General features: G+C 48.4%; 1 long non-coding RNA gene across 1 annotated transcript in view; it reads right to left on the minus strand.

Moving 5' to 3' along the window:
- LOC106503189 overlaps positions 1-18,254 on the minus strand; it is a 44,465-nt gene that overhangs the window by 8,518 nt on the left and 17,693 nt on the right. The window contains exon 3 of the long non-coding RNA XR_001919649.1: positions 6,256-6,323. This is a non-coding gene — a long non-coding RNA (uncharacterized LOC106503189). The remainder of the gene's footprint in view (positions 1-6,255; positions 6,324-18,254) is intronic.

Genomic DNA, 18,254 nt, shown 5'->3' on the forward strand with positions numbered 1-18,254 from the left:
TCTGACTCTCTGAGACCCCATGTACGGCAGCTCGCCAGGCTCCTCTGTCCATGGGATTTTTGAGACAAGAATACTGGAGTGGGTTGCCATTTCCTCCTCCAGGGGTCTTCCAGAGCCAGGGATCAAACCCAGGTCTCCTACACTGCAAGCAGATTTTTACCGCTGAGCCAGAGAAACCCATAGGAATTGGCAAAGGAAGGGTTCAAACCCAGGAAAGGTTCCAAGTTCATGCTTCAAGCTCCCACACGCTACTGCCTTTCACTCCACCCTCATATTTTTAGTCTATTTCCTTTATTTCGGCCTCATTGCTACTCGTCATGTGGGATCTTAATTCTCTGAACAAAGATCAGAACTGTACCCCTAGCACTAGAAACACAGGGTCAAAGACAGGACCCCCATGTGAGTCCAATCTTCCCATTTCGTTTTTCATCTTTTACCCTATCTTTTCGCAATATTTCTCTAACCAGCCTTTATTCCTTCGTGTTCCATTTTACCTGGGGCCCCAGGCCAGTACCATCGCATGACTGACAGAGGAAAACACATCCATGTGTGGACACAGGGGCATGCACACAGACACCCACACGCGTGACTTCATATGCCCGTGAACACGTATGTGCTCCCACTTTTACACAATTAGCCCGAGCATCGTGTATCCACATACAGGCACACAGGCCTGGTCACCCATTAATCCACGCTACAGGCCGCACCCTGGGTAGATAGATCTTTGGTGTTCTCACCAACAGAGTGTTAACTGTGGCTAAATAATCCTCAACAATGGTCGAGCCAAAAAAATCTGTTTGGCTTTGCAATAAAGTGCTGCTTGGCATATGGGGTTTTTGGCAATTCATGTACCTTTCTCGGTTTAGCACGGGCTGATGTGGCCTGCATGTGTGCAGCTTGGCAGCCCTGGGTTCCAGCGTAATCAACCCCAGAGAACAAGCCAAATGCCAGGCCGTCAGCAAGGCACCTACTAGAAGTTCTCACCAGTCCTCCCAGCAGCCCTGAGGCAGGTCCTGCCATTCCTCTTCGGTAGGTGAGGACCTGGAGACTCAGCGAGTGGCTGTTTGCACACAGGGAGAAAGAGGACTCGAACCCGAGGTCAGCCTGAGGGTCTGCAAAGCTTCAGTGGCTGCAGGTGGGTCAGTGAGCCAGACATGTGATTTCTCAGGCATGCCTCATCCGTCTGGAATGCGGCTGCCTCACCGTCTGGTCACGTCTGGGCCCCTTTTCTGCGGCCAGGCTGGTGGGCGTGGATGGGCGGCAGTGGGTTCAGGCTGAGCCACCCTCTAGAAGGCCCCTCACAGGCCGTGTGCAAGGAGACATGGAAAAGGCCTTCCGCTGACAGTGAAGACGATAATGACAGTCCAGACTGCCATCACCCACCGCCTAGATTTAAGCATATCTGCTCCTCCAGCCTCTCTTACATACCTACTGTGTGCCTGGTATTTTATTAGGATAGAGAAGCCTGGTGGGTTGCAGTCCATGGGGTCGCTAAGAGTCGGACGCGACTGAGCAACTTCACTTTCACTTTCACGCATTGGAGAAGGAAATGGCAACCCACTCCAGTGTTCTTGCCTGGAGAATCCCAGGGACGGGGGAGCCTGGTGGGCTGCCGTCTCTGGGGTCGCACAGAGTCGGACACAACTGAAGCGACTTAGCAGCAGCAGCAGCAGCAGAGGACAATGCATCCAGAACTCTGCCTTCTTTCCAGTAGCTTAGGACCGTTTCCAGGGCTGGATATAGCTTTAAAATAAGTTTTAAAGAAACCTAATGCTGTAAGAGAGAAGCAGGAAAAAACAAGTGAGAGATCACTTCCAGCTTGAGACATCAAGGCAGCCCTCCTGGAGAAGGAGGTGTGTGATGGACATTGAAGAGTAGGGGTTCACTCTTCAATGCCCAAGGGAGGAGAAGGGGGTTCTTGGTGTCCCAAGGAGCACAGTTCAAGGTGCAGGGGAGAGATTGGCAGGTGGGCATGGAAAGAGAAGGTAGCTCCATTTTTCTGGGGCAAATATCATGTGTAGGGAGTGGTGGAAGGCGGGGGTCAAAGAACAGATGATTCCAAGACCCACGATTAGGAGTTTGGACTTTCTGGACAACAGGGACTATTAAAGACTATTGGTCACATCACTAATTATTAGAGAAATGCAAACCAAAACCACAGTGAGTATCACCTCACACTGGTCAGAATGGTTATTAAAAAGAGCCTACAGGACTTGCCTGGAAGATTCTGCACTTCCCCTGCAGAGGACCCGGGTTTGATCCCTGGTCACAGAAGTTCCGCATACTGCGTGGTGTGGCCAAAAAGCAAAGAAACAAAACATGTGGCCAAGAAACAAAGAAACAAGAAGTCTACAAATAGCAAATTCTGGAGAGGGTGTGGAGCAAAGGGAGCCTTCCTACACTGTTGATAAGAATGTAAATTGGAGCAGCTGCTATTGAAAACAGGATGAAGATTTCTCAAAAAACTAAAAATAAAATTGCCATATAATCCAGAAATCCCACTCCTGGGCATATATCTGGAGAAAATTATAATTCAAAAGATTTTTGCACTCCAATGTTCATAGCAGCAATATTGACAATTGTCCATCAACAGATGAATGGATAAAGTGTACACTGTGGAATAGTGCTCATCCATTAAAAAAAGGATGAAATAATGCCATCTGCAGTAACATGGATGGATCTAGAGATTTTCGCACTAAAGTGAAGTAAGTCAGAAAGACACAAATACCACACGATATCACTTATGTCAAACTTCGACACAGATGAACTTACTTGCAAAGCAGAAACAGACACACAGATGTAGAAAACAAACTTATGTTACCAAAGATGCAAGGAGGTGGAGGAAGGATAAATTAGGAGTTTGGGATTAGCAGATACAAACTGCTGCTGCTACTGCTGCTAAATCGCTTCGGTCGTGTCCAACCCTGTGCGACCCCATAGACAGCAGCCCACCAGGCTCCCCCGTCCCTGGGATTCTCCAGGCAAGAACACTGGAGTGGGTTGCCATTTCCTTCAATGCATGAAAGTGAAAAGTGAAAGGGAAGTTGCTCAGTCGTGTCCGACTCTTAGCAACCCCATGGACTGCAGCCTACCAGGCTCCTCCATCCAGGGGATTCTCCAGGCAAGAGTACCGGAGTGGGGTGCCATTGCCTTCTCCTGTATATCTAATAGGTAAACAACAAGCTCCTCCTATACAGCACAAGGAACCACATTCAGTATCCTGTAATAAACCATAATGGAAAAGAACATGAAAAAGAATATGTATATATATGAACAACTGAGTCACTTAGCTGTATACCAGAAACTAACCCAACATTATAAATCAGGTATACTTCAATTTTAAAAAAAATTATTGATCAGAGGAAGCCCTCAGAGACTGGATTTAATATAGGAAGACTAGTCTGCGGTGGTGAGCAAGGGAAATTGGAAATGCACATGCGTGTACACCCACACATACATGTGCATCCTCAGAAACGGCGTAGGTACATGTGTACACAAAGGTACAGGATTGATTCCTTAGCCCAATTCTTTTTTAAAAATATTTTTCAAATTCTTTTTAAATTTTGCATTGTCTTTGTTGATTTGAATAGATAACACATTCACATGACCTAAAATTCAAAAGGAATCAAGGACAATACATTGAAAAGTAAAGGCACCCCCCCACTCCATGCTCTGGGCCCCCAACTTCTCCACCTAGAAGCAAGTACAATGGCCATTTGGCGAGCCTCCTTTCAGAAATGTTCTATGCGCAGACAAGCAAATATCAAGCTTGCTTTTTCTTACACACATTTTTCTGCAACTTGCTTTTCTCATGTAATAACATATCTTGGTATTCCTTACATACCAGTACATAGAGGGCTGTTTTTTTGTCTTTTTAACAGCAGTATACTATTCAATTATAGTTGCACACTTACATCATTTTTAATTTGGGGCTCTAACCAAAAATCTTGCACTGAGTCACCTTGAACATATGTCATTTTACATATTCATCCATCCACTCATTCGTTACTCATTCAACAGACATTTATTTGAGTACCTACTATGTGCTGGTACTAAAGAATAGTGAACAAAATGGGCAGAAGTGCCTGCCCTAGTCCAGGGTGGGTTTCCGACGTGCATGTGTGAGTAAATCTTCAAGATACATGCTTAGAAGTGGACTCTCCAAATTAAAGAAGGCTGGGCGTTCTTACTTTACTTATTTTTGGCTCCTCTGGGTTGTGATTGCTGTGCTCAGGCTTGCTCTAGTTGTGGTGAGCGGAGGCTGCTCTTAATTGCACTGCAAGGACTTCTCAGTGAGATGGCTTCTCTAGTTGCAAAGCGCGGACTCTAGAGCAAGGATCCCAGAGTTGTGGCGCATGGGTTTCATTGCTTTGGGGCATGTGGAATCTTCCCCGACCAGGGATTGAACTTGTGTCCCCTGAACTGGCAGGCAGATTCTTAACCACTGACCACCACGGGAGTCCCAGTGCGTTTCTTAGCTGGGGGAGATAAAGCTACATTTCTGCCTGGAGGCGTGGTACCGATTTACCCTTACAATGTAGAAGAGTGTTTCCTTGCCCTTTCAAAACAAAATATTATCAAACCTTTTGATGTTTTCCAATGTGACAGGTGAACATGACGTACTTTAAATTCCATTTTTTCTATGGTGAATGCGGGTCAATATCTTTTCATGTATTTAAGAGCAATTTTCAAGTCCTTTTCTGGCAGCCCTCAACTATCCTTTGCTCATATTTCTATTAGGTTGTGGAGCTTTTTCATATTGATTTGTCAATGCTCTTTATCTATTAAGGACGTTAGCCCTTTGCCTGCGGTATGAGTTGTAAATAACATTTCCCTAGCTTATCAGTCGTACTTGGACTTGATTTATGGTGTTTTTTTTTTTTCTAAGTGCAGGCTTTTTAAACTGTAAAATAAAATTTATGAAGAATTCTGCCCCTTCCCAGGCTTGCCTCCTATAATCAAATGTTTGCTAGGGTTGAGAGAGATATAGGTCACAATAACATGATCTCTGCTTCCAACTTGGGTGTTTAATAAAAGCACCGGTTCTAAGCAAAGGAAGGTAATAGTCCTACTCTGTTCTGATGCCCCATCTCCAGAGATCTTTGAGCAAAGAGGGGCAAGCTCAGAGGAGGGTAACCAAGAGGGTGAATAGGCTTGAAATCAAATCACATGCAGGATGGTCATGAAACTGTGACTTTGAGCCTGGAGAAGATCGCTATGAATATCATCTGGGACAAGGGGACTAGCCACATAGTGCCAAACTGGGGTCTGCGTTGGAAGCTCTGGGAAGCCAAAGTGTTCCTTAATGGGGCTCTTTCTAAGGCAGAGCTGTCTGAAAGTAGAATGGCCTATTTGTGAGGAAGTGAGTTTCTCATCATTAGAGAAGTGCAAGTGAAAACTGAATGACCACCTACCAGAGGTACCAGGAGTCAGATCAGATGTCTTTCAAAACTTCTAATCCTGATAGTCCATAATTCTATAAGACCACAAGGAATCTTAAAATTCCTCACTTAACAGATGAAAAAGGGTGGAGGCAGGAGGTGGGAAACTAACATGTGTTGAGAACCTTTACTTTGTCCCATGTATCTTGACACATATGATTGATTTAAAAGAATAAGGACCAGAGAGACTGCGTGATTCACTTAAGGCTGCACTGCAATAGAGTTGCAGAGTCAGAACTGGAACCCAGGTCCTCAGACCCCAAATGTAGAGCTCTCTCCACTGAACCACCCGTTCTTGCTCGATACTCCTCTGAATGGACATTAATGTGGTCAATGAGAGCACATGATATGCAAGCTATTGGCAGAATCACAGGGTCGTTGCTCTGCAGAAGGTCGCTGCCTACTGAGCAAGTACAGGCATCATCTCTGCATTGCCTGGCTCCATGGGACGGGTGCCCTCTGGAGTTGTGCAACATGGTAGCTTTGGGTGGGCCTATAATGAAATAAGAGGCAGTTTGGTAAGTGCTGTAACAAAATACAGATACAGAGTGCTACATTGGTGATCCAGTGGCTTAGACTCTGCACTCTCAATGTATGGTGCCCAGGTTTAGTTCATGGTCAGGGAAGGAGATCCCACATGCCACACCTAAGAGCTCGCATGCAGCAACTAAAAGAACCTGCAAGCCGCAATAAAGATGGGCGATCCTGTGGGCTGCAAATAAGATTCAGTGGGCCAAATAAATAAATAAATATCTTTTTTAAAAAAGAAGAAAAACAAGTGCAGTGGGAACATAGTAGGCATAATTACACCTACCTTGGAAGGGAATCCAGGAATACTGCCCAGAGGAGGTGACATCTGAGCAGGGCCTTGAAGGATACGTACTGTAGAAGAACAAAGAGCAAAAGTGAATAATTTCTGTATTCACTCCACAGAACTTATTGAGCAGCTACAGGTTGCCAGAAAGACAAGAATAGTTCATTGTGTGATCGTGGGGACAGACACATCGCCAATAAGTTGCCATAGAGGGTAAGTACAACAGTGGAAACGCATTCTTGCTGTAGAAGCGAAGGGAACTCCCTCCGGAATAATATGGGGGTAGGGCAGGGGTCTGGAAAGAGTTCTGGAGACACGAGGCCTGAGACTTTTGGGAGGAGAGAAGTAGAACATTTCCAGGCTGATGTTTAGGGAATCGAGAGAGATGGAAAGGCATTCCCAGAGAAGGGAACAGCCTGGCAAAGTTTCTGAGTCCTGAAAAGATCGTCCCATCTTCAGAGACCCACATCAGAGTGTAAAATGCTGGGTTGATGGGGCAGCCAGGCAGAAGGTGGAATGGCACACAGGCTTAAGGCAGGACCTAGCAGGTTTCCGGATGAATGGGGAGACAGGGTTGGTGTGCACGAGTACTTAGCAGGCTTAGCAACCTTCTTCAAAGCAGTGGCCCAGATTGAAAGCTGGAAGAGGAAAGTGTGAGCCATAAATCCCCAGCTCCTCCTGCTGTGCCCAGCGCTGCGGAGCCTGGAGTCTCCACGGCTCTCTAGTCCCACCGCTGTGACCCCGGCTAATCCAGCCTCCTGGCCCATCTGACACTCACTTCCACTTAACATTTTGTTAGCGACTCTATAAACGAGCTCTCCCTGACCTTCAATCCCTGGCTAATTGCTGGTTTCATGTACAAGACTAGCTTAATTTTACGTGATAATTACCTGAGAGTGGCAATACATATGGCATCGCATGTTCGAAATGTCAGGCCTGGAAAATGACCAAGTGGTCGTAGTCAGGGGCAAAGGAGGAGGCAGTGGATGGTGGGGGCCTTGGAGAGGCAGCCCATGGACGATGAGCCACAGGGGGTGAGAAAGAAAATGCCCGGTACAGACAGAGCCCTGAGAACTGGGCTCCAGCTTACGGGACAACCCAGAACACTCTGCTGTCCCCAGTGCACCAAAGGAGCAACACCCACATTTCACAGTATCAAACACACAGCAGAGAAACTCAGGCTAGGTCAGAGGCGCAGCTCAGGCACGCTCTCGGTCACCCGCCTGGCAAATGTTTATGGAGCACCTATTCCACGCCAGGCAGTGTGGACACTGGTACTGATTTCAGATCCCTACTCACTTGAGGAGGGACACTCAGAGGGCACGTCTGGGCACGTCTAACACACAATTGTCTAGAGGAATGCTCATGGTACCGAATAAGCCAGGCCTGGGAATCTAAGTGACTGGCAATTCCCAACACAGTCCCATTCGATAAAGAATTGCCCACCTCAGGATAAGATTTAATGCTTTCACAGCCAAGGGTCCCGGGTTTAATCCCTGATCGGGGAGATAAGATCCCAAAAGCTATGAAGGAGGGGGGCATAAAAAACAAGAATTACCCACCCTAAATCCGGCTGAGAACCCCCAGCTAAGCCAGGCCACAGCCATGAGGAAGCCAAGGGGCCCCAATCCTCTTGGATTTTACACACAGAGAAGCACCATGATGGCAAGAGGTTACAGTGCATAAGAGTAAGAAGGAGGACTCAAGGCATTTAGCTGGTGGACTAATGAAGCCCAGGGTTCAGAAAAGAATTCCTTGAAAATGTGCCATTTGTCTCCCTAGCATCTCAAGTTCATGCTGAGTACCGTGCTTGACACAAAGACAAACAAATACCAACTGGTGTCTGTGTGTCTGCACCACGTGCCCCACACCTGAGTGCACGCACTCTCTACAGGGGGATGGCCTGGGTTCACTTTTCTTCTCATCAAGGTAGGTGAGATCAGGCCCCTGGGGTGGTGGGACAGGTGAGTACCGGCCAAAAAGGAGAAAGGGGGCCCCCAGCCAGCTGGGAGGGCCCTTCCCCAGGAGGCACGTGTGCACACACACTCACATACACAAAGGCCACAGGATAAAGTCAGAAGAACCACCCCCAGATTAAGGCAAGTTCTAAAAACCCCTTTAGCCTCCTCACCCGTAGAATTGTGGACGCCTGAGCTGTGCTGGAGTAAATTACTTGCTTAATGAGATTTCAATTAACAAAAACAAATTAAAATCACTTTGGTAATTAAGCTGCTGTGAACCTCGCCAGCAGCTCTCCCTCAGACCTCAGATATCCATGGGGAGGGAGCTGGGAATGGAGTCCACTCAGCAGCGTTAAGGCATCCTCAGCAGAACCAGGAGCTCCTGGCCCTGGGGAACCCACCTCAGGAGCCACGGCTTCCTGGAGTGGCAGAACCAGAAGTGTGGGTGCGAGGGAGGAGGCAGCACCCAGCAGCTAAACTAAACTTCAAGCTGTAGCCCTGCCACTTGGCTGTGTGAGCTGGGGCGCATTAGTTGGCCTCTCTGAGCCTCAGTTTCCTCATCTGTGAAATGGGGGCAATAATAGTGCCTACATCAGCCGGTTGTGGGGGGATTAAGACAATGAATGCATATAAAATATTTGGAATAGGGCCTGGGGCCTGTCCTACAGCAAGGGGTTTCCATCCACTTTGGTAGCTCAGTGGTAAAGAATCTGCCCGCGATGCAGGAGACATGGGTTCGATCCCTGGGTTGGGAAGATCCCCAGGAGAAGGAAATGACAACCCACTCCAGTATTCTTGCCTGGATAATCCCATGGACAGAGAAGCCTGGTGGGCTGCAGTTCATGGGGTCACAAAGAGTCGGACACAACTGAGTGACTAACACTTTCATTTTCCCCTGTATGGAGTCAACCCTTCATAGAGTGCCCTTCCCAGCCTTGCAGTTCTCATTGTCCTGACCCCCAGGCTGCTGCAGGGCGGCCCTGTTTCTCTGAGTTAGGCAAGTAAGAATCTACCACAGAGGTCCTCTGAGGTGAGGTTTCCCACAGGTTCTGTCACACCCTGGCCCCATCTCTTTTCCGTCAGAGTTAAAAGCTCAGATCTGGGAGATAGAAAGCTGTTTCTTCTCAGGCAGCCTGGGAAATACTCCTTTCCTCGGGTTACAAAATCAGGGACTTCCCTGGTGGTCCAGTGGTTAAGAATCTGTCTTGCAATGCAGGGGATGTAGGTTTGATCGATCCCTAGTCAGGGAACGAAGATCCAGCATGCCCAGAGCAAGTAAGCCAGAGCAACTAAGCCTGAGCGATGAAAGATCTCATGTGCTGCAACTCAGACTCAGCACAGTCAAATAGATAAATATTTTTAAAAAACAAACAAACAAAAATTGTCCACATCCTCCTACATGGGAGGTTGAGGGTCAAAGTAGTGCAGGGGCCACTGGCCTCATGCCACTGATGAAGAAATTGGCTTCATGACTTAACCAGCAGTTGAAAGAGAAGAACAATTGTGAGTGCTGGCAGAAACGCACATACTCAGTCTTGTGGATTTTGAAGAAGAACATTTTAGAACTTTTAGAACGTTTAGAACGCTTTGCTACCTTCCTTCAGAGGGACTAAGAGGGAAACTTAAAATTTTTAACATATTCAAAATTCACAAAACTCAACGTATAATAAGTGGAAGCCACGTTTTAAATGCTTTCTCTGGTTTTCAAAGTTTGTAGTGCTTTACACTTTTCATATTAGTAAAGAAAAAACCACACTAAGCCTTTTGAGATAGATATCTGTATTGTACTGGTGTCCTTCATATATACATATAACATATATTTTATTTATATAATATGTCTATATAAATACATACAAATGTTTTCTCTGTGGTGAAAATTACAGATGGCTTTATGTGTTCATTTATTCATTCATCAATTTTTTCATATCATTTAACTCAACAGCAGCTTTTTTAGTGACCATGAGATGCCATAATCTGCAACCCAGACTCAGATTTCATTTCAGGGAATTTACAAATTGTTGGTGAAGATGGGCACTGGGCATGAAATAATGAGGTGACTGCTGCAGAAGAAGAAAGGCAGGCTTGCAGCCTGTTACAGAAAGGGCACTCCTGAGGGTCAGGGTCTGCAAGAAACACTTATTTCTTTTGTAATTTGACTAAAATAAGACAGTTCATTATATGCATATTTGTTAAATAATAAATATTTAAATTAATCCCAAGGGTCCCATAACTAGCTAGTAAAAGAACTAAAAGTAGACCTAAAAGCTTTCTAGTCCCCAGGCAGATGGATTCTGTTTTTTCAGTCTGACACCAATACTCTGGATAGTTCAAACAGCATCTCAATCTTGAGCAAAAAATATCCCAAGGTGGGCAACAGAGGTGTCTGACAGAGGGGGCCCCACCATCTATGCCCCTGTCAGACCAAGGAGGGGGTCCCATTCACACGTCCATGCCAAAGGGAGGAGGAGTGTATGTGTGTGCACACACGGACACATCAAACAGGACTCGGTTCTACGGCGGTCTCACCCTTCATCATCCATGAAACAGGAATCCAAGCCCGGCTTGATTTCATCAGCCTCCCCACCCTTGGAACCAGGCTGACTGCTTAGTGCTCTTTCAACCTCCCCTGGGAGCCAGGCCAAGAGAGGAACACCAAACGCCCAGAGCATCCCCTGCTTGTTCCTCCCGCTTCCTGAGAAGCGCTAACCTTCAGCGCCTCCCCTGTGCCCTGCCTCTGCCCTGGGGAGAGCGGGGAGGGGTGCCATCCCCCAAGCTGGCCCCCACCAGGAGATGTGGCCAGAAGGGTCGCCCTCTCCAGGCCCAGACTCCATGTATCATATTTTGTGCTGACTTCAGGCAATCGAGAGAAGACGCAGAGTTGTACTTTCCAAGTAGCGGGGGAAACCCTTAATCAATGTTAATTGGCTCTAATTAGCATATGTTAATTAATGATATTTACTACAAATTAAAGGTATGAGTGCTCCCAGAGGGTTTCCTGTTCATCCAATTAGTGCCAATTAGTTGCAATTAACACGTGTAAATGAGATTTCATTGAACCCAAAACAAACAGCACAGAATTTCTCAGATTCCCTCTTGCACCTTTCAGTCAGCTGGGGATTGGGGTGGGGTGGGGGCAGAGGGTGAGAGGGAGGGGGAGAGTGGGGAGAGAGGAAGACAGAGACCCTTGGGCTGACCTCCTGGAGCAAGAGGCTGACTTCTCCATGCATCAGGGAAGAGAGAAGGAAGGGCCAAGTTGGGCCACCAAGCTGTTGGACATGCCTGGTTGCCCCAAGGGAGGTCTCCCTAGTCTTAGGCATTGGAGGACCTCGGACCTCCTGAGGGCCAAGGGCCATCCCTTGCGCATCTCTGTACCTGCCAGGACCTCATCCAGTGCATGGAATACAGTAGGTGCTCAGTAAAAAATAGCACCTACAGAAGGAAATGGCAGCCCACTCCAGTGTTCTTGCCTAGAGAATCCACTGGGCAGAGGAGCCTGGGGGATTATAGTCCATACGGTCACAAAGAGCCGCATACAACTGAAGCAACCGAGAGCGCAGTAAGAACCGGAAGAACAAAAGCTTGGTTCCTTTGCATCAGGGCTTCCCTTGTGGCTCAGCTGGTAAAGAATCCGCCCGCAATGCAGGAGACCTAGGTTCGATCTCTGGGTTGGGAAGCTCCCCTGGAGAAGGGAAAGGCTACCCACTCCTGTGTTCTGGCCTGGAGAATTCCATGGACTGGATGGTCCATGGAGTCACAAAGAGTCGGACATGACTGAGCGACCTTCACTTTCACTTTCCTTTACATCAAGGGCCGAGACCTTTATTTTTTCATATTTATGTGTCCATTTTCTGTTTTGGCTGTGCCGGGTCTTCACTGCTGCACACGGGCTTCTCTAGGGGCAGCAAGCAGGGGACACTCCCTAGTTGCAGTGCAGGGGCCTCTTGTCACTGTGGGTCGTCTTCCTGTGCAGCACAGGCTCTAGGCTCACAGGCTTCAGTAGTCGTGGTGCTCAGGCTTAGCTGCTCCACGGCATGCGGAGTCTTTCCAGACCGGGGATCAAACTCGTGTCCCCTGCATTGGCAGACAGATTCTTAACCACTGGACCACCAGGTAAGTCTCAAGGGCCAAATATCTTCAAATATAAAGTTAAGGGATGCAGTGACCAGGAAAAGACGCAGTGTTCTCACCTCCATGAAGTCTTCCCAAGAGCTCTACCAAGGAGCAAGGTGCTCTTTACCTCTATGATATCATTTTGGGGCTTCCCTGGGGGTTCAATGGTAAAGAATATGGCTTTGCATAAAGACTGGTGGCTCAGAAGGTAAAGTGTCTGCCTACAATGCGGGAGACCTGGGTTCGATCCCTGGGTCGGGAAGAGCCTCTGGAGAAGGAAATGGCAACCCACTCCGGTACTCTTGCCTGGAAAATCCCATGGACGGAGGAGCGTGGTAGGCTACCGTCCATGGGGTCTCAAACAGTCAGACACAACTGAGCGACTTCACTTTCAGTTGCATAAAGAATATGCATATGTCTGTGGAAATTTTCCTTTACTGCTAATGTTGCTATTTCCTAATTTTATTTCCTTTTGACTTAACCACTACTTGGGACTTAAGCCATTGTCAAGGGGGATCAGTGGATATATAAACAGCCAGAAGGAGCTAGCTACCATGGACAGTGAAGCGCTCCCCCAAGTCCTCAGCCCCACAGAACCTTCCTGGAAGCTGTGATGTAAGATCTAGCTCCCAATAGCGTGTTCATCCCTAACTCACTTTGTTACACCAAACCTTCCACTACAGTTCATATGTGTTATTGTATAATATCTGTCGTTCATGGGTGTCAGGCACATTTCCAAGGGCTGGGGGGACAACACTGAACAAAACATCTAATATCTGCAAATCCCTGCCCTCGAGGTGCTCACACCCCCTCCTGTATTATTGCCATCCTGGTTGGAAATTTGAAGCATATAGAGTCAGAGAGACTTGGGTTCATATCCCAGTTCTGTCTCTCAGCAGCTGGGGAAGGGATTCAATCTCTCTGGGCCTCAGTTTATTTATCTGTCCTATGGGTACAATACTATCTATCCGCCTATCTTACAGTCATGTTATTGGGAGGATTAAGCTTCCTCCCTTGTCCCATGCCTTGGCAGGGCAGAATTTGGAGTTAAGCCACATAGAAGATGAGAGAGAGAAAGGCAAAACTCAATCCGAGCACACAAGTGGAAATCTGATTAAGTCTACAGTAAGTCATCTCCTTGTCTACCCCATGCCTTGCTAAGTAAGTGGAGCAGGAGGGAAATGGGTTCAGAAAGGGAAGTACTTCTTGGGTCACACAGATGCTGAGGCCAGAGCCCAGACCTCTGGCTCCACTTGGTACATCCTCCTTCATCCATGGCCTTTCTGAGTGAGGAGACACATGAGTGTGATCCAGAAAGGATCTCCCCTACTGGCAGGAAGCGGGGATTGGCCACTCACGCTGGAATGAGCTTGGCCTGAGGTGAATCTTTGCATACCAGGCTCTAGGACTCTTTCAGCTCAGCCAGGCCGCCCCTGGCCAGAGACCATACCCCTGCAGCTTTGGTCTTGTTACCATCTCCACTCTGCCCTCCATGGACCCCCAGACAGAGTGTTCAGGCATTTCAGAGTGCCTTACTGTCCCCTTTATAAAGCAAGAGAGTCTGCCTAGATGACCCTGTTTTAAAAGATTTTTTTTTAATATGAACGATTGTTAAACTCTTATTAAATTTATTACAATATTGCTTCTGTTTTAAGTTTTGGGTTTTGGGCCATAAGGCATATGGGATCTTAGTTCCCCAACCAGGGGTCAAACCCACACCCCCTGCATTGGAAGGCAAAGTCTTAACCACTGGACTGCCAGGGAAGTCTCTGCTGCTGCTGCTGCTAAGTCGCTTCAGTCGTGTCCAACTCTATGCGACCCCATAGACGACAACCCACCAGGCTCCCCCATCCCTGGGATTCTCCAGGCAAGAACACTGGAGTGGATTGCCATTTCCTTCTCCAATGCATGAAAGTGAAAATTGAAAGTGAAGTCGCTCAGTCGTGTCCGACTTCTAGCGAACCCATGGACTGCAGCCTTCCAGGCTCCTCTGTCCATGGGATTTTCCAGGCAAGAGTACTGGAGTGGGGTGCCATCACCTTCTCCTGGGAAGTCCCTAGATGACCCTTTTTAGAACTAATGTTCTAGAACTTTGGATCTCCTCTGAAGAATCCAGGTCTGGGTTCACCTGTATAAGCCCCGACAGTCTTAGCTGATGAGCAACTGAAGAAAGTTTTGACTTCCTCTTCCTTTGGGGATCCCTCCACCTGTGCTGGCCTACTGGGTCCCACTCGGTCCTCTCTTATCTCTCTACATCCTTCCTGCAACCCCAACCTTCTCCCGGATAGTGATGAACCACCAGAAATGGTCCCCAAGACATCAGGCCACAGAAAAAGCCCTCCCTTGCGCTAACCAAATCAATCAGGAGTCCAGTGGGAAGACAATATGCTGTGTATCGTCACCCTGCTTATTTAGCTTCTATGCAGAGTACATCATGCGAAACGCTGGGCTTAAAGAAGCGCAAGCTGGAATCAAGATTGCCGGGAGAAATATCAATAACCTCAGATATGCAGATGACACCACCCTTATGGCAGAAAGTGAAGAGGAACTAAAAAGCCTCTTGATGAAAGTGAAAGAGGAGAGTGAAAAAGTTGGCTTAAAGCTCAACATTCAGAAAACGAAGATTATGGCATCTGGTCCCATCACTTCATGGGAAATAAATGCGGAAACAGTGTCAGACTTTTATTTTTGGGGGCTCCAAAATCACTGCAGATGATGACTGCAGCCATGAAATTAAAAGACGCTTACTCCTTGGAAGAAAACTTATGAGCAACCTAGATAGCATATTCAAAAGCAGAGACATTACATTGCCGACTAAGGTCCGTCTAGTCAAGGCTATGGTTTTCCCTGTGGTCATGTATGGATGTGAGAGTTGGACTGTGAAGAAGGCTGAGCGCCGAAGAATGGATGCTTTTGAACTGTGGTGTTGGAGAAGACTCTTGAGAGTCCCTTGGACTGCAAGGAGATCCAACCAGTCCATTCTGAAGGAGATCAGCCCTGGGATTTCTTTGGAAGGACTGATGCTGAAGCTGAAACTCCAGTACTTTGGCCACCTCATGCGAAGAGTTGACTCATTGTAAAAGACTCTGATGCTGGGAGGTGTTGGGGGCAGGAGGAGAAGGGGACGACAGAGGATGAGATGGCTGGATGGCATCACGGACTCGAGGGACGTGAGTCTGAGTGAACTCCGGGAGTTGGTGATGGACAGGGAGGCCTGGCGTGCTTTCATGGGGTCGCAAAGAATCGGACACGACGGAGCGACTGAACTGACTGAGCTGAGTGGGAAGAACGGCGAGCACTGTGGGTTTTGGGGTTGGTCTGTTTTGGCTCCGCTGGGTGCTGGGTGTTCGCTGCAGCCCGCAGGCCCTTTGTTGCAGCTTGCAGAGACTCCTCTAGTTGCAGCTTGCAGGCTGAGGCTTAGTGGCCCTGCAGCATGTGGGATCTTTGCTCCCCTGACCAGGAACGAACCCACATACTCTGCATTGGAAGGCAGATTTCTTAACCACTGGACCACCAGGGAGGTCCCAGGACTGTGTTTAATAAAAAGAGCTCAGCTGTGTTATCTTCCAGGAGGGGTGTGCCAACCTGTGGAATAGGATGTCTGCAGGGGCTCTTCCTGGGGCTCAGCAATTCTTCCCCAATTATGAACCCCAGCCCAGAGACAATAGGAGATATTGGCGGGGGGGAATCCAGAAACAAGCAGAAAAGACCCTTTCCTGACTGTGCCTCCTTCCAACAAAAATAGAACCACCACTACCCAATGCCCATCACGTGCCAGGCACAGTGCAGGGCCATTAACCTGCATTATTTCCAAGTGGAAGGGATGGTGTTTGCACTGTTTTCATTTCCAAGTCCTGTGGACATCTTGCGCCGGGCCTGGCTAGCTTTGGGACCGATGATCCTGGCCATGGAAGGGAGAGCCGGAAGGTTGCAATGAAAGATGGGGAAAGGGACCGCCTGCTGAGTCCCGCCTGCCTCCAACCCGCATGCGCATGTGCGCCACACACACACACACACACACACGTGCACCCACATGAACCGCTCATGTGCACATACCCGCTCCTCGCTCCTGGCCAGATGGACGCTAGCGCTACCAGTTGGCAGCGGATATATCCCGAGGGAGGAGGCTGCCGCTAAGAAGGCTGAATGAAGACGCTAAGGAAGCCGGGGACACAGCGGGTCCTCTGTTTGCAAGGACAAGAATGCTGCCTCCCAACCAGGAGCTCTAGATGCCCGGGGAACTCTAGGGTGGAGAAAAGAGACACAGGCAAAGTGTCTACTCTTTATTCCTCTAATGCCTCTTGAGAAGTGATATCTCTGTATAGGCAAAGTTCCTGAGATGAAGCTTAACATGGCCACTTTAGGGGGAAAAAAAAACCACCAAAAACCCTGTGCTCCAGGAATGTAACAACAGAAAATAATTAAGGTCTAATAAGGTCAGTGTTCCACCTTAACACCTTTTCAGTTCCAGTTAAAACCTCTACTAATTTGCCAAGAAAAACCAGCCTCACTTGGGTCTTATTATTTGAATCACGTCCTGTCTCTTAATTTAAACGAGAGACTCACATAAGGATTTTTTTTATTTTAAATTACAATGCCGACTTTCTTCCAGTTGATTACGGTATATGACTCTCTGTTGGAAGGCCATTATTTTTTGCTATGATTTACAAAGCATTTAAAGCGAAATCAATGTAATAAATATTGAAGTATTGTAATAGATAATTCCATATATTTAACTGGAGACACAGTTCGGCCCTGCTTGGGCATCCAGGAAAGGGAGAAGGGAGAGGATGGGGAGGGAGAATGACCTGATGCTCACACTAGGGGTGACATCTTTTCTTCCGGATTCATTTAGCCAGGCCTCACTGAGCCTTCCCCAAGGTCCTGTACACTGAACTTGGGGCCATGGAGAGTTGTGGGATGTCCAGGACCTGTCTTCTAGTGTCACAGACTCTTTGAAGAAATTCCCCTGCAAAGGAGGGGGACAGTGATGAAGGCCACCCTAACCTGCATACGGAGCCCTGGGATGGGGGAAGGCATTCAGCAGAGAGAAATCTTAAATGTTGGGGGAAACAAGAGTGGAGTTGCCTCCTCTAGCCTCTCCCCTGCCTTCCCTCTCCTACTCAACTCTCTCCTCCCCTTCCTTCCATCTCCTCTTCCCTCCCTGGACTGAGCTGTCTCTGGTCTTCTGGCCATAGCCAGCATCTACGGGCCCCTGAGCTGGTGAAGCTCAGTGCAGAAGACACAGCCCAGCATTCTCAGCCCTGAAAGCCCTGGACGCGGGAGAGATGTGAAGAGGGAAATGGTGCCGCAGTCTCACCGGCACTTTCGTCATACGGCCTGGGGCCAGCCACCTTGGTACAGACCCCACGGCCAGGAGATGTTGACCGCCTCCAGGCCCCGCAGCTGTGGATGGTCAGATCTGCCCCATCTCTCCAGGGAGCCGGGCTGGAGCACAGGGTCCAGAGTAGAGGTCCAGATGGCTTCCCCAGCTGGGAAGCCCTCCTGCCTGCCCCTGCGCCACCCACCCCGCCAGTCTCAAAAGGTACCCGGGAGCAGGCTCCTTTTCTACTCCATAACCCACTGCCCCAGAGGGAGCAGCCCCCTACCCCCAGCTTCTTCCCATCCTCAGAGTCATTGCACGTGGGTCACATGTCTGTTCCCATGTGGGCTCTGCACCCAGGTTTCTGGCTTGATTCAGAAACTCACGCCCAGCGGTGAGGGAGGCACGCAGGGAACAGCAGCCTATGGGTTGGTCCCAATAACACACGCCTGGTGCAGGCAGTGTGCTGTCTGATGAGCTATTGGAGCACTGGGGAGGTTTTCATAGAGGTTGTGTGAACTATACGGTGCCAGCTGAGCGACAGCATGCACGCACTGACTGTACAGTGCAGGCTTGTGATGGACCGGTAGCTCATGCACCCCCGC

The sequence above is a fragment of the Capra hircus genome, chromosome 19 (genome assembly GCF_001704415.2).
Source record: "Capra hircus breed San Clemente chromosome 19, ASM170441v1, whole genome shotgun sequence".
Lineage (NCBI taxonomy): Eukaryota > Metazoa > Chordata > Mammalia > Artiodactyla > Bovidae > Capra > Capra hircus.